We start from the raw sequence: 16433 nt of genomic DNA on the forward strand, positions 1-16433 counted from the left end.
GCAGAGCATGCAGGAGATACAGCCTTCCCTGTGAGATAAACATAAGTCCATCAGACAAATCTAGTACACGATGCTGAATCATGAGGGACCATGAAATTTAATGCGACAAAAGAAAGTCACCAATAAGTGCACTAGTCTGCTACATACATGATTTGTTGACATCTGCACATTTTCATTTCACCCACATGCCTAAGACCACTTAAAATTTGTCAAAAAAATTTATTTTGGGAACCATCAGCCTCAGATGTATTGCCAATTTGGCAGGAGTGGGAGCTCGACAAGATGATATATATGAAATATTCCATCTTAATGTTTCAAACAAAACAAAATAGAAATCTTTCCCTGTGATGAAAAGCAAGACTTACCAACTTGATTCCCATGGGTGAATTTGTTCACCAGCATGGGCCCTATAGTACCAGTGGAACGTGCAACCGAGAGAACAGGATTTTCCTGTGGATATTGGATAAAGAGTACCCATTAAAGACAATTATGTATCTTCCTTAACTGACTATAATCACAACACACAATCATTAGCAAAATAGAAACGGTGGAAAGGCATTATCAGGTAAGAACCGTTTTAATACAGAAGCTCGGAAGCAGAGTCAATCAGGTGAAGAACCTTATGATCTTACCAACCAATACCTCTATATTATCACTCATTCCAACATAACTTCTAACCATAACCCCTCATTGAATCCAGAACTTTCCGGTAGCGTAACGGAGAAATTAAAACTCAAAACAGTGCAAACCACAATTTCATGTACACAGAGACTAATTTCAACACTCTTACTCAATCTAATCCTATAAGTTACCCAAGCTAAAGTAAACTCCAATATCCAGGAACTGAAACAATCTAACATCAAAAATCCGATTCTAATTTCCAGAATTTCCCCAAATCTATACACAATACTCATGCACTGAAACAACAAGCTCAAACAGATAATAATCAAGAACCAAAAATCAACACACAAGTTGCAGATGGGGCTAGGGTTTGGGGAGAGTAATAATCTTACGTCATTATCATCCGAAGAGAGCTCGCCTTCTTCTCTGGATTTGGGAGGGAGCTCCGAGTTAGGGCTTTTGTCCGCCGCGGACTCGACTTGCATTGGCGCTGCGCCGTCGGGCTCCATTTCAGGCGGCAATTACGGGTATGTCAAGGTTTGGGTGACTGTGAGATTTGGAGAGTAAGAGAGGGAAGACCTTTATTGCTGTGAGATGTGAATTGCGAACCGATCAAGGGGATCCAGAAAAGTTACGGTCCGGAATTGGGCCAGCACACCCTTTAAAATATATGATATTTTCAATAATTAAAAGAAATTATAAATGTGAGAAATAATATGGAGGTATTTTTTCTTTTTCTCTTTTTGTTGTTTCCCTCTCGACTCTAATTTCATTTTTCTGTTAGATTCATCTAATCTCTTATTCCCGTTAACTTTTTTTTTTTTTTTTCTGTAAAGTGGGCCGGTGCGGCTGGCCTCAAGTTTTGATTAATGAAACCATAGACTACAAGGGGAGGACATAGAGCCTAAACCCCATATTACAAAATGTAAGGTATTCTAACATGCACTAATTAGTAAATAGTGCACATTTGACAACTCTATTTGCTTTGACAAATATGTGCATAACGGAAAGATAACTCTACAAAGGAGAAGCACCATAACAAATAGCACAGTTTTCCTACTATGTTGCCGCACGGAATCTAATCCGGCGACACTCTGCTACTAGGAGGTTGTGACCATTTGACAAAGCAAGGAACTCGCCACTTAACTAGGACAATCAAGGCACGCAAGGTGCCCATATCGGGACAACGCCCACCTCTTCTTATTGAAAACAGTAAATAAGTAACAACTAACAAAGCATAAAGTAAATGAAAGCTAAAAACATAGCTGCCCAAATTGGACCCAATTCCTAAACCCTATCCCAATAGTCGTTTAAGATTTGGAGAAGACCATGACCGGCCCATGAATGTTGTTGTCTCACCCCTAACGTCGCACCACCATCCAAACAGAACCACAACCGCCGTCGAGACCTCCCCACCATTGCTGCAACACCGTCGAGCCCAAGCCATCTGCCTGAACTGAGCTGATCCCGATTTGCCACATGCCGGACCAGAACAATCTCCAGTCCCCACCTGCAAACCACCGATCCACACAGAGAAGATCGATCTCCGGTACCACCTGGAATCAATCCCAGCTAAGACGATCCCCGATCCCACCTGCAAACAACCAAGCTTAGATCGATCTCTGATCTCCGCCTCAACCCTATGAGCCCAATACCCAAACCTCGAGCCCCGGCGATGCTAACCGGTGTGATCCAACCCTTCGCATCCTTCTTCCACCAAAGATCCCGCCGCCATCGATCCCGGAAACACACACGCTCCACCGAATAGATTTTCTTCCCCATTCTTAAACAACTTTCAGGCCAAAAATTCCCACTAGAGACCAAACAGAGCAGTCAAGAGGGTTCTGACGAACGTGTCCCGTCCGACGACAACGTTGCTAGGATGTGCCGCCGGACAGAGGAGGGAATAGAGTTAAGGCTACAGGAGGCGCAGGTTTAGGAGCTTTTTTCCTATTCCCGTTAACTTAAAGTACTGAAAATAAAAGAGTTATTTAATTTTAAGGTTCGTTTTGAAAAGTTTTTGAGAAGAACATGAGGCAAAAGATCGAAATTTCTCAATAAACTTAATTCAAAAAAATTATAAAATAGTTTTGGACCACCATTCGAGACAATTTTATTGACCAATATGGAATTATGTTGATGTTGACTTGTCCAATTGTGTCTTCTTCTTCTTTTTTAGGCTAAAATACTGTTTACTCTATGAACTTTCACGGAAAAAACAGTTCAGTCCCTCGCCTTTTAATTTGACACGTTTACTCTCTGTTCTTTCAATGTTACACCCAATAGGTCCATTCCATCACTCTCCATCCAAATCCTTCGTTAACTCCACATTTTTAAGGATAAAATTACTATAATACCCTGACTTTCTCATTCTTTAATTTTTTTTAATTGATTCTCTCTTTTTTTTCTTCTGTTCGACATCATACCAGATTGCCTCTTCATCACAAGAACCCTGATCTATCTTTTCCAAACCCTCTCTTCCACCATCATCATGCCTCCAAAATTAAAACCCCAGCAGTGCAAAACCCCAAAACTAGTCATAATTCCCACACCGGAAAACCCAAACCCGTCGGAGTTCTCCACCGCCGTATCTAGAACAGTCGTCGCCCAGATCTCCGCCCTCGAAACCCTAACCCACTTCGCGATCAACTACCTCGTGGCTATAGCCAAGTCCTCGGCCTCCTACAGCTTACTGAATTTGGTTTCTCCGAAGGACGAAAGAAGGAGTTAAATCAAATGAGAGAAGCTCTCGGTTTTCCGATGCCTTTTCCGATGACTCCGATGGCGGTTTTGGATGCATGAGTTATGGAAACAATCCTCTCGTCGTACTCTATGTCGGGCTATAATTAATTTTTGAAGTCAATTATGTTTTGGAGAAATTGCATTTTGGGTGCACACGGCCACAGCCTTGGCCACTATGTTCAGTGGTGGTTTTGTCTCTTCTTCGGCCAATTCTAACTCGAATTCTGATTTCTATGATGATGACTGCATTTCGGTTACAAGATTGGTGAATTTGTTGAGACGTGAGCAAAGGGAGAATTTTTCCCAGCTACTGTGTTCTTCGTCAAGGGACAACTTCATCTGTTCTGATGTTGTTTGGCATCAAGGTTAGTTAATTAGCTTCTTCCTTGGAGGCTTTGGATGATATTGTGTATATGTATAGTTGGTATTCAATTACCTGAGTATGCGTATTGATCATAGGATGATTTGAAGTTCATGTTGGCACAAGGAAGGATTCGGTGAATTCACTGGTTCCTGGAAGTGGGGGAGCCAAAATTGGTTAAGAGGAAGAATGGGGAGGAGCTATGGGAGGATTTGGTAGTTGAGAATGGGAATGGGAATAGGGAATAGGGAATTTGGGTTAAGAGTAAGGGGAGAGTGAAAAGGGTGTGTTTTGGAGGTGAAGTGTAACACCAGAGATGGGGAAATGGCTTGAAATGCAGAGAGGTTGGTCTTGTGGGATTTCAATGAGTTTTGATCGAAGACTGATAGTCTGATACTGGGTTTTACAGGGTGATGAGGGGGTTGATTTTTGTGTCGAATTACGAGTGGATTTCCTGCTTGGCTGAGAGTGATTTTGTGATGCCATGGCTGGAAGAAGGATTAATAATGTCAGGTCTGGGGTTCAATATGGTAGATACTGGTCTGATGTCGAACAGAAGAATAAAAAATTTAAAAAAAAATTAAAGAATGAGAAAGTCAGGGGTATTAGAGTAATTTTATCATTAAAAATGTGGAGTTAACGGAGGATTTGGATGGAGAATTACGGAATGGACCTATTGGGTGTAAAATTGAAAGAACAAGGAGTAAAAGTGTCAAATTAAAAGGCGAGAGACTGAATTGTTTTTTCCGTGAAAATTCAAGGAGTAAACAGTATTTAGCCTTTTTTTTTTTCCTTCTTTTCTCAACTCTGATTTAGTGTCAAAAAAGGTAATACCAACATTGATGACACGTGGTACTCTTGGACCACAAATATTTGCATGCGAATAACTTTGGTGCCTTAATAGGACATAAAGAGCATATTTTATTATACAGGGGCGAAGCCACGTTGGGACTCGTGCCCCACTGGATTTAAAAAAAAAAAAAAATTTCTCTACGGATTACTGAATAAGTAGTGTTTGAGTATTCATTAAATGAATGCCAATTTGGTGTAGTGGCACCGCCTTATTTTTCCGCTACTTATGCAACTGCAGGTCTCAGGTTCAAGACCTTTTGCAGCATTAGACTAAGTATTGTTTTTAATCTCTTGCCTTTTTAACATTAACACTATTATTTCTTATAATTTTTTTTTTTGGTAAAATTATTTCTTATAATTTTAAAAATCAAAGATAAAATATGTTACCATCATAAAGAAAACTATTGAATTAATTAAAAAATATATAACTGTCTTTAAAAAATAATTGATATTTCCGTAACTTTATTTTAATTTATTAGTTTTTATTAAAATTTGATATATTTTAAGTTTCAATTTTTGTTTTAAATATTTGGGTGACCCACTTGAAATTAATTTATGGCTCAGCCACTGGTACCACCGTACCAGTAAAAGAAAAACATTGTTTCGCTCATTAAAACATTGTTCATATTGACAATCAAGATTCCAATTTCGCAGTTCATAGCAAATGTAACCTAAAAATCCTCAATCTTTTGCATAATGAAAAATTGAAACAACTATTCTTTTTTTTTCTTTTATGCGTAAGGTAGTCAATAGGTACGACTATAAACCCAGATCACATAAAAGAATGAGTCAACAGCCACCATTAGCAAAATAGAGATATACCCAGTAAAGCAAAATTAAAAACAACAACATAGAGAGCAAAAATCGCCCCAAGCTTAAGGGTAAATGTAATGTTCTAAATGCTGCTCTTATTTGCACGAACTCAGCACAACAAAGCAACTTTAAATTAATGCAACATGCAATTCCAATTCTACACTGACTTCACCACATGTTTTGTTGTATTTTATAGGACTAAATTCAGTCTGCCCCCTTAAACTTTGGGGCAAACATCAATTTGGTTCCTGACCTTTTTTTTTTAATCATGATGGTCCTCACACTTCTATTTTTCATCACGCACGTTCAAAATTCAAATTTGTCTCCAAAAATGACGTCAGATGGCTGAGCTGGACCCGACAGCATGGCCAACTTTTCAGACTTCGAAGGGCATAATGGACATTTAAACCCAATAATCTCAAAAAATAAAATTAATAAATAATAAATCCCATAATTCTTTCAAAAAAAAAAAAATAACTAGAATATATGGGCCTTGCTCAAATCGACATTTTCTGTCCCTTGGATCAAATCCAGTTCCTCTGTCCTCACTTCTCTTCTCCCCAGCCGACGATGCCTCTTCTCTTCTCTCCTACACTTGAAAATTGCAGAAATCTTGTTCTCTTATCCGGGAGAAGGACCGTCCAATCTGGGTAGTTGGAGTCGTTGTCGACGAAGACGACTTGCCGGAGCTAGGTTCCGGCGAGTTAGGCCTATGCTTGGCTCTGTTCGGTGAGTGGAATTTTGTAGTCCGAGGTGGGGGTGTAGGTAGACATAGTTGTAAAGAACAAGAAGACAAAGATGAAGAATATGAAGGTCTCCCACCTCCCATGCATCTTTCTAATCTGATCGTGTTCCTCACTTTCTTGAATTTCATTATGAGTGTGCAAATGTGAAATGTGTAGCGGTGGTGCTCTGTTTGTTTTGGTCTCATATCCATCCTCGTCTTCCTCTCCTCCAATCTCGTTGACTTCTTCATCCTCATAAAACTCAAATTCGAGTCAACTCCAATTGACACCCACCAACGATGACACCCACCTCAAAAATCTCAAAAACTCCCCCAATCGATTTTCAAGGTAACCCATTTCTAAAGCTTTCATCTTTCTCTTTTGGGTTTCTTTCATTTTGGCTAAAGTTTCAATCTTTGGTTCAGTTTTTTTTTTTTTTTTTTTTTTTGTGCGCAGGTTAGCTCAGTTATGGAATCTGGGTTCTGGACCTTTGTGGACTTTGCCAGTGGCTGAGTTGACTTGCCGGCGTGTTACTTGTTGGAGGTAGAGGAAAAATCTAGTTTTAATGGTAAAGGCAAATTGAATTTTGGGTTTGATGATTTGGGTGGCGCAGGTGAAGTGAAATTTGGTTTTGACGGTTTGGATGGTGGTGGGGATGCCTCTGGAGCGTACAGAGAGAGTGGGTTTGGGGAGATTCAGAGATGAGGGAGAGGAGAGAGAGTGTGTAGTCAGAGACTAGTTTTGATGGTGAAGAGGATTGAGTGTGGGAAGTGAAGTACGAGAGGAGGGTTGGGTTGCATTCATGGTGGGGGTTGAGTGGAGCTGTGAAGAAATCTAGATTTTTGGGGTTAGAGAGAGGGTTGTGGGATTTAGGAGGTGAGGAGAGATGAGAGGAGGGTAGTTTGGACATTTCATCTAAAATTAGGGAACAAGTCTGAAAAGTGGGTCATGCTGTAGGGTCCAGCTCAGCATCTGACGTCATGTTTGGATACAAATTTAAATTTTAGACGTGCGTAATGAAAAATAGAAGTGTAAGGACTATCGTGATTAAAAAAAAAAGTCATGGACCAAACTAATGTTTGTCCTAAAGTTTGAGGGAGCAAACTAAATTTAGTCCTATTTTATATCTCTTAATACCTTGAAGTCTTGAACCACCGCAAACTTGAAACTCAGTTTCCTAATAAACAGAAGTAAATAAATGTGAGTAATCGGATCTAGGAAGTGATATTTGAAATAAACAAAAGTTGGGAACTTGTTAAAACAACCTTTGTAAGAAATTGTAACTGAAATAAACTGAGTAAAAAAATAACCAAATTGTGGCTACAATATCATACCCTCATAGTCCATTCATCAAGCACATGTAAGTCTAGCTAAAGCAGGCTCGATCTCAAAGTTCCAAATCCAATGCCAATGGTAGGACCTAAAGTCACAAACTTTAATCACTAAAGCTTAAAATACTAAAACCCCTAACTAAAAGCAACAAAAGAAACCATTTTGCAAAGATGGGTATCTCAGATGAAGATGCAGTCAAACTATTCATGAAGATTAGTTCTTTACAATAAAGTAAAGGTCAAATAAGCAAAATTCAGGGACTCACTCAAAAGGGGGAAGGCTCAACAAACAGAGCAATGCAGCGGGGCCTAGAGTTGATCTTCGGTTCTACATAAGGGGGAGGTCTCTCTTCCTCTTCTTCATGCCCAACTTCTGTAATCATCATATTGCTTGCTCTAACCCCAAATTTTCTACTTTCTGAGTCGTCCGAGCAAGCTTTATGGGCAATACGCAATCAACTGTGGAGCTTAACTAAAACACGTTATAGAAGAAGTCAGACAAAGCAATTTGCTTAAGCTGACAGATGGACGAATAGTTTTCGTCAAACACATGGCAAGCAACTATCAGCCTACTCCTGAACAACAGAAGCAGGCAAAAGACTATGGCCACAGATGTTACTCAGTTGGACATCCCATTGATGATGGCAACAGAGATTGAAGAAATCTCATATTTACTGTGCCAATAAGAAGTTAATTCCAACTCAAACCCGAGTTTAGGATTATACGACATGGATTATCAAAATCTAGAAAAAGTTATGGAAGCGTATGGACCCACACGACACTTCTAGCAGAAACGACAACAGATAAAAAGTCTTTGGTCGCTTCGAAGGCGGTAGAAGTTTGTAGATAACGTTAGGTGTCACTTTGACCTAACCATGGTTGGTGACTTGATAATTTGTAATCCTAGTTAGGACAATTTTGTAATCATAGTTAGTTAACTAGAGCTCATTTTCAATTGTATACGTAGGACTCATTGTTGTGAGAAAAGGATCATCGATCCCTTCACCTCTTTAGCTTCCTTGTAGTTATAAAAACTTTCCTTCTTTGTCTATACCTCTGTAAGAAATTTCTAGCTACATCAATAAAAAAGTTCCTTTGTGTAATTGGTATCAGAGCTAGCTTACCAAGTTTTTATCCTTTTTGTATATATCCTACGAAGCTTGAAGGCTTGAGCAAACTCAAGTACAAGTTTCATCCTTGTGCATATCCATGTAGCTTACCAAGTTTCATCCTTGTTCACACACACATATCTGCTCTAAAGTCCTAATCCTATAATGCAACCCTCCAAGCGCATGAAGTGGTGAATTATTTCGAGCTTGCTACTTGCAAATTCAGTTCCAAGAACAAGCATCTTATTGCTTCAAGTTTACTGCATCATGTATATTTTTTCCAATCCATTCAAGTAGAGACGGACACAGTATAGGATGATTGGGGGCTGTGACCCCAGTGCAATTTTGGCTTTTATCAGTTGGGGTTCACCATTTTTGTTCAACGTCGCCCCCATAACTAGAAAATCATGCAATCAAGTCAAAGCAAACAAACAACACAAAAATGCAAAGGACAACAAACAAAGTGTAAGTCACAGTTAGATTGGACAGAGAAGAACCAATACTCAATTGGCAGGATCAATGCAGTACCACAAAGATTGCCCACATTAAAAGACCCATGACAATTTGCCAAACAAATATGTAGAACCAAAAGAAAGAAAGCACTGAGAAAGATCGCAATTGGAATTCCAAAAATATGATAATTGCATGGCATCTATGTGAAAAAAGATCGGAATAGTTCAACATCAAATTGAAAAATGGAACAAGGATGATAGACAAATTTTTGGTTGTGATCAGAGGTAAAGGCGGTGGGTTGGGTGGCGGTTTATGGTGGGGAAGAGACGAGAGAGAGAGAGAGAGAGAGAGATTGTTTTTTTTGATTGAAAAGAAAACTTTTATTAAATCAACTGATAATACAGCAATTGGGAAAAGCTGTTCTCAAAGAGAACCCCCAGAAACTAAAACAATAGCTTTCATCAAACGATTAATTCAAGAAACCAAGGAGGCCCAACTTCTTGGCAAAACATAGTGTGCACCATCTTCAGACTTCTTCGAGCAATGGCATGAGCAATTTCATTGTTCCTCTTACGTACATGCTTCCAGGTAACTACCTCAAACTCTAGCATCAATCGTCGAACTGCATCAAGTACTCCTCCAATGTCACTTAAATCAAGTCCCTAGTGCCCTAGTGCATTAATCACATTTGCAGCATCACCAATAATTACCAACCTGCTTACACCTAAATGCTTACACAATTTAAGGCCATGCCATAACGCTAAAGCCTTAATCATGGGTATTGCAGTTGCCCCCTTCAAGCACCTTCCTTCATCAATCACTACTGCTCCCAACCCCACACGTCCTGCATCCATGTCAGAAGCCCCATCAAAATACAATTTTACGCCCTGTGCATTAGCCCCCTCTCCAATAGACTCATCCTGAGCATCCAAACCTAAGCTGCTACCTGCCAGTCCTCCATTTTTCTTCAAGGCTACACTAACAAATTCATGCTGCCACTCTACACTTCTATCCACAATCTGCTACAGTTCTAATCCCTTTTTACCATGAAACACCTCATTCCTATCCTTCCATATCCACCAACAAATTAAAGTAAACAATTCCAGTTCTCGTGGCTCACCACAATCAGCCACAAGGGAAAACAAGTCTGTAAAGCATGCCACTCTCCAGGTCTTAACAACCCCCTTTAACCAACTAACCTTCCATACCTTCCTAACTACAGGACAATCCCACAGACAATGAATAATGGATTCCTCCACACCGCCGACAACCTCTATGAGGGCTAATCTTGCGTTTAAACAAACGCTCAGCACAAGGTAGAAAAGCATGGGAAGCCCTCCACAAGAAAAGCTTGACCTTGTTCGGAATCGAAAGATTCCACATGAGACTCTAAATATTAATGGAGTTTGAATTAGCATGCCCACTACCACTAGTCGATCCCCTCTCCATCCTTCTTAACTCCATCCCAAACCAATATCCAGATTTAACGGAGTACCGCCCATCATCATTAAAATGCCACACAGCCACATCTCCCTCAGTCCTTTCACATAACGGAATTGATAAAATTTTATCCACATCCACAGGTAAGAAATGTTGCTTTAAGAAATCTACATTCCACATACCTGGCTCCAACATGAGCTGATTGACCTTTGCATTGGCCACCATGAAACGCAGTGTCATAACTTTAAACGTTCAGGGAGCCCGGCAGCCATTTTATCCTCCCATATTCTGATTGTTTCCCCCGTACCAATCCTCCATCTAATACCAGCACACAATAACTCCTTGCCCCATACTAAGCTCCACCACATAAAAGAAGGCTTAGCACCCAAACCCGCAGCAGCCCAGTCTCCCCCATATACATACTTAGAGAGAGAGAGAGATTTTAATATGTATGATCTCACCTTTTTTTACGTATAAATTCAAGTAAAAAAAAAAAAAAGACAAACACACGCATCACGCGGTCTATTACCTAGTGTTCATCTATTTACTTAGTGATGCTTGGCTCTTTAGCACAACATCAAAAGACCAACCAAAGACTAAAGACCTTATTTCTAACGCCATCTTTTGAACATTTCTTTGCTTGTTGATTGAATCATATAACTATCAATCTGCATTAACTAAACAAGCATCAGGAATCAACAGGGAATATGAAAACAATATACCAACACAATGGGCGATAATGAACAGGGAATCAACAAGTGCCAACACAAGTTACTTGGTCCACTGATCAGGGTTTAGATATATAAATTGACCTACTACTAGACAAAATATGAACACATCGGGAAGTATCCTGATCATTACACACGCTAGTGTGAAATTTAGTTAAATTGGCAAAGACACCCCAACAATAAATTTTATATGCGAATGCACCTTTACGATTCAGGATTAGATTAAGGGGAACATCCAATGTGCCTGGTAAAAAATAGAATTGAAAGAAGCACCATTGCAGAGTATGCAATGCAATTGTGATCAAGTAGCGACATAAATTACAATAAGCAATCGACTTTTAAATCAAACATCAACTAGCATTGGAACTATCTAAAGTCGCCACTGAAACTTAAAATTCCAACTACAATCATCTCATAAATAACTAGTTTTGAACTATAATATTAAATTGGGCACATAAATCATGGATTTCTTGCCTTTCAAGCTCAGAGGTCATGGGGGTGTCATGGATCCTAATCTGACCACCAAAGCCTAATGGTCGGATTTCATTCACAATAACCACCATTTGCTTTAGTGTTGCCACTGTAATTACTGGAAGAGTTGCTAAACCATGCCCATACACCTCCACTCGTTCCAAGGCTCCATCACGAAGGGCCGCAAGGTCTTGTACTCTACCATTCAACTCGGCTATTTGTTGATCAGATTGCTGAACTCGGTGGTTGTAGTGGTCAACGCGACCTGCGTGAAAATCACGTTGCGTTCGCAGAGGTAAGAGTTGGTTATTGATAGCTGCTCTATTAGCTAGGAGTATATGCCTTTGTTCCTCTAGTTGTACTCGAGTTTGTTCGTGGTCTGCCGCTGCCTGTTGATGTTCGCCAATCCTTGACCTTGCGGCAAGCAAGCCCGTTAAGGAAACTAATGATTGTGGGGCATTGTGAACATGATTGCCCTCAAGAATGTTGTGTTGAGCCATATATAATATCCTGAAAACTCAGTAAAGAACAGCAGGCATTTCACAACTAGTGTAATAATTCATTACATATATATATGGTTCTGAAAACCCAGTAGGAAACACCAGCCATATCCTTCTAACCACCAATCACATAAATTAAACACGAAGGATTTGATTATGCAACTGCGAATTGAAAAAAAAAAAAAACAAAACAAAAACGAATTGAAAACAGAATAGGAGCAAAAAGTCATACCCAAGAGGATAAACATTTCTATGAAGAGGGAAAACTGCAGAAGAACCAAAATAAATTTGGGATCTGCTCATTTCATTTTAGAAAAAAAAAAATTTAACCCAAAATTTGAGTAGACAGAACTCAGATCTTGATTTCTTGACCAACAATAAAACCCAAAAACTTTGAGAGAGAGAGAAAGAACCCAGATTTGTTCATTATCAACGAAAAAATTACCAAAATTTAATCAAGGAAATTGAGAGAGAATCTGCAGTTACCTGAGACTCGGTGATTTGATTTCCACCACCGAAAGAAAAAAAAAGAGTAGAAGTCTCAATACTAATGGTTAATGGAGCAGGGGGTGTCCATCTTACAATTCAGCCGCCGTAGTGGCTATGGGTGAATAGTTAATGGAGCTTAACTTCTAAAGGCACAGGGAAGGGATGATTGGAATGGGTTAGGGTTTTCTTTTGGGCTTTAGGTTTTTTTAAGTTTTTTTTTTAAATTCCAATAACTCCCTAGTTTGTTTGGGGAAAATAGTGCGTTTTGGCCCAGGCTAGGCCTGTTTTATTAGTGGGTTTTAGTCTATATTGCTATGGTTTCTTCTTACACCAAGTTAATGAATCTCCTGAAGTACCACAATTGAGTGCATTGACGAAAGGAGATTCGAAATAGTTTTCTTAGTGTACTATGAGATTTGTAGTTGTGTAGGCTTGTAAAATTCAAATAAACATCATTGTACTAGTGAATGGTACCCGTATTCCCTTACCTGCTTAACCACCGATTTAGTAGGGTACAAGCATATAGGGTTTATTTGTACTAGCCTCTTAACACACGCTCAGGCGTGTGTCAATTGGCCTTTTTTATTTTTTCATACTTTATTTGTGTCTATAACATTTTGTTTGAGTTTTTATTATTTCTAAAAAAAGAGTTTGTTTTAGTAATTTATCTAAAAAATATATTTTTTTTAAATTATGAATAATTTTTTTTTTCTTCAAAAAAAAAAAAATAACTTTTTGTTTAATAAGTAATTTTTTTTATTTAAACTGCCAACTCCCAAAAAAAAAGATAAAAAAAAGAAACTGCCATTGCAGTTAACAAAACGTTTAAGATCTTCTTTTTTTTTTTGTAATTTCTTCAATTCAGTTTGCTATTAGATTTACTATTCTATCCTTCCTTTGTTAAATTATAGATTTTTAGACCAAGAAGGGTAAATTGTGGATTTTTAAAAATTTAACCATAAGCCTTATTGGCTTAATTAATACTGATGTGCCGTTCTGGCTTTGGGATTAAATGAAATCTCTATTACTCTGTCCAAAAAAAAAAAATCAATAATGATTTGTTAATTGATATGATCACTATTGGGGATTTGTATTGAACCAACATAATAAAGGAGCCAAGGAGGAGAATCGCTCGCTGGAGTGAGGGAGGGAGAGAGAGAGTTTAAGTAAAAAGAAGAAAAATAATAAAGCTGTTAATAAGCAATAATTAGAGGTATATTTGGAAGAAATGAAATTCAGCTTTGACAAAATTAATATTATGGTTTTGAGTGACAAAAGAGGACACATAGCGGTTAATAAATGGGGAAGGTTACTAACATTTCTCATTCTGAAATCTCACCAACGGGTAGTCCAGGACAAAGCCATTGGGTGCCCTCATCATTCAGCTTTGTGAATTCTATCAAAAATGTTGTTTTGTTCCTCATGACTAATACCAGCACCACTCGACTTGACTTAGAATCAATGGACAAACTTTGCTTTATCCAATAACAAGATGGGATCAATGTGTATGTACGTCAACCTTATATGGAGGTTAATTCCCAACTTGAGTCGAAGCATGGTAAAATACCCCATGTTTAATCCAATTAGCCTAACTAATCCATATTGTAGCTTATTACCATTTGATCTAGTAACATAAGTCTCTCATTTTTAAGTGGAAGGTTGTGAGATTGCTTCACGAAATGCTAGTTGTAATTATCATAGATATAAAAACTAGAAAATGGGTGGAGAATGTACAAGGAGGGCAAAACGATTTCATCCATGTTTCTTCAACATATGTTGCAGGTTTTTTTTCCTAGTTTGATTAGGTTTTCTATTTTTATTTTGATTAGAACTTCTTTTTTTGACTTATAGTTGTTACGTTAGCAAGTTGATAACACACCCACCCAGTCAAGATTCGGACTGAGGTTCACGAGAGTATCTCAGTAAAGTCAGACTAATCTCCCACTGTAGGCACACGAACTTGAAGGCCCCTCAAACGTTGCTGGTCACAAACTGGTGGGAGTTGAGACTCAAACTCCAAATATGAGGAGTTCCATACTAGGTAGCTCGACCAACTTTACTACATGCGCCAAGTGGTTTTGATTAGGACTTCTATTCCACATAGATTATGTTTAGTCATAATATCGTCTATAAATACCTACCTTCAAGATAGAAGAGAAGAAGAAACAAGATTTTGATTTCCGATTGCACCAACGAAAACCAGAAGCCGATTTCTACCGAGAAGACCAAATCACAGACAGACCAATACCGAGAGAAAGAGGTGTTCTGTGATGGAGATGCTATGGACATGGCTTTTTTGAGTATCTCCTTCATCTTAACTCTCTTATGCCTTGTGGGTTATCAGCTTTTGTGCCTAATGGACCTCGAGGACGATTACATCAACTCATATGATTCATCATCTCGGATAAACCGTACTGTTTTGCCAGAGTTTATCGTTCAAGGAGTTTTCTGCGTCATTCTTTTTATAACGAGACATTGATTTATGCTTCCATTGGCTCTCCCGCACCTATATTATAACGTCAATTCGTACATGAAGGGGCGGCACTTGGCAGATGTGACTGAGATCTACAACCTACTGAGCTGGGAGAAAAAACAACGCATCTTCAAGATTGCCTATCTGTTCATCCTGGCCATCCTCTCTCTATTCGGGTTGTTTTGGAGCATTGCAGATGAATAAGATTAATCATGCACTGTTGCTCCCACTTAGCTCTATCATTGTTTTTATGAAGGAGCCATAGAAGAGATGGTCTCGTGTGGATTTGAATCAGTACTTGTGCAAACTCAGCCTGATTTTGACACAACTAGCTTGCTGATTTCTCATTTGATTTTGTGTTGGTAGGTAGATGCTCCACCTATTGTATGTAAATTACTTGCACTCGTTCACTTTATATATGGACAACTTCTTTCCATCATTTACAATGTCAAGCATTATAATCTTTTAATGGTTGCAAATGGGCGAATGGCAAAGCCTCATAGTGATTCTGAAGTTCGTGACATAATAAAATTATGGGATTTTCAATTTATTTATTTTATTATTATTATTATTATTATTATTATTATTATTATTATTATTTTTCTATAAAAGGAGAGAAGAACATTGTACGTCGTGACTACTCGATCTCATTCACCCCAGTATAATTTAGGAAGAGATCATAAATCAAAGTTATTGTCAACTGCTACAAGATAATAACATAATATTCATGTCTCTACGATTGATGCATGTGCTGCATAATGTACTATAATGCATGTGCATTTATCTGCCCTAACGATAAAGCATGAGTTAAGCTGTTAAGATATGCGGATCCCATTTCTAGGAATAAAAACAATTCCGTTAAAAAAATAAAAACAATGGATATAAAACTAGAAAATGGGTGTAGAATGTACTACGGAGGAAAAACTATTTCATGCATTCTCAGCTTGAGGGAGGTAAATTGCAATATACATGTTTCCTAGTTTAAGACGTGTTATACTAGTTTGATTAAGATTTCTATTCCTAATAGGATAGGATTATGTTTTGTCTATAAATACCTACCTTCAAGATAGACTAGAAGAAGTTTGTACATCCGTGACCACTTGATCTCATTCACCCCAGCACCAAAATAACCCTAGATATGGATGCTTCTGGAATCACAGTGAGACCAGCAGTGGGCAAGGAGAAGGAGAAGTACTCTGAAGAAGATCTAAAGGCTGCCGCCAGAGTCATCAAAAAAGAAGGATGGCAGATTTGTGGTGATGATCACCAACACATTATTAGTTGCCCGTACTTGGAGTGTGTTCCACCTGGTGCAACTGTTGGCC

This window comes from Rosa rugosa, chromosome 1 (genome assembly GCF_958449725.1).
Source record: "Rosa rugosa chromosome 1, drRosRugo1.1, whole genome shotgun sequence".
NCBI lineage: Eukaryota > Viridiplantae > Streptophyta > Magnoliopsida > Rosales > Rosaceae > Rosa > Rosa rugosa.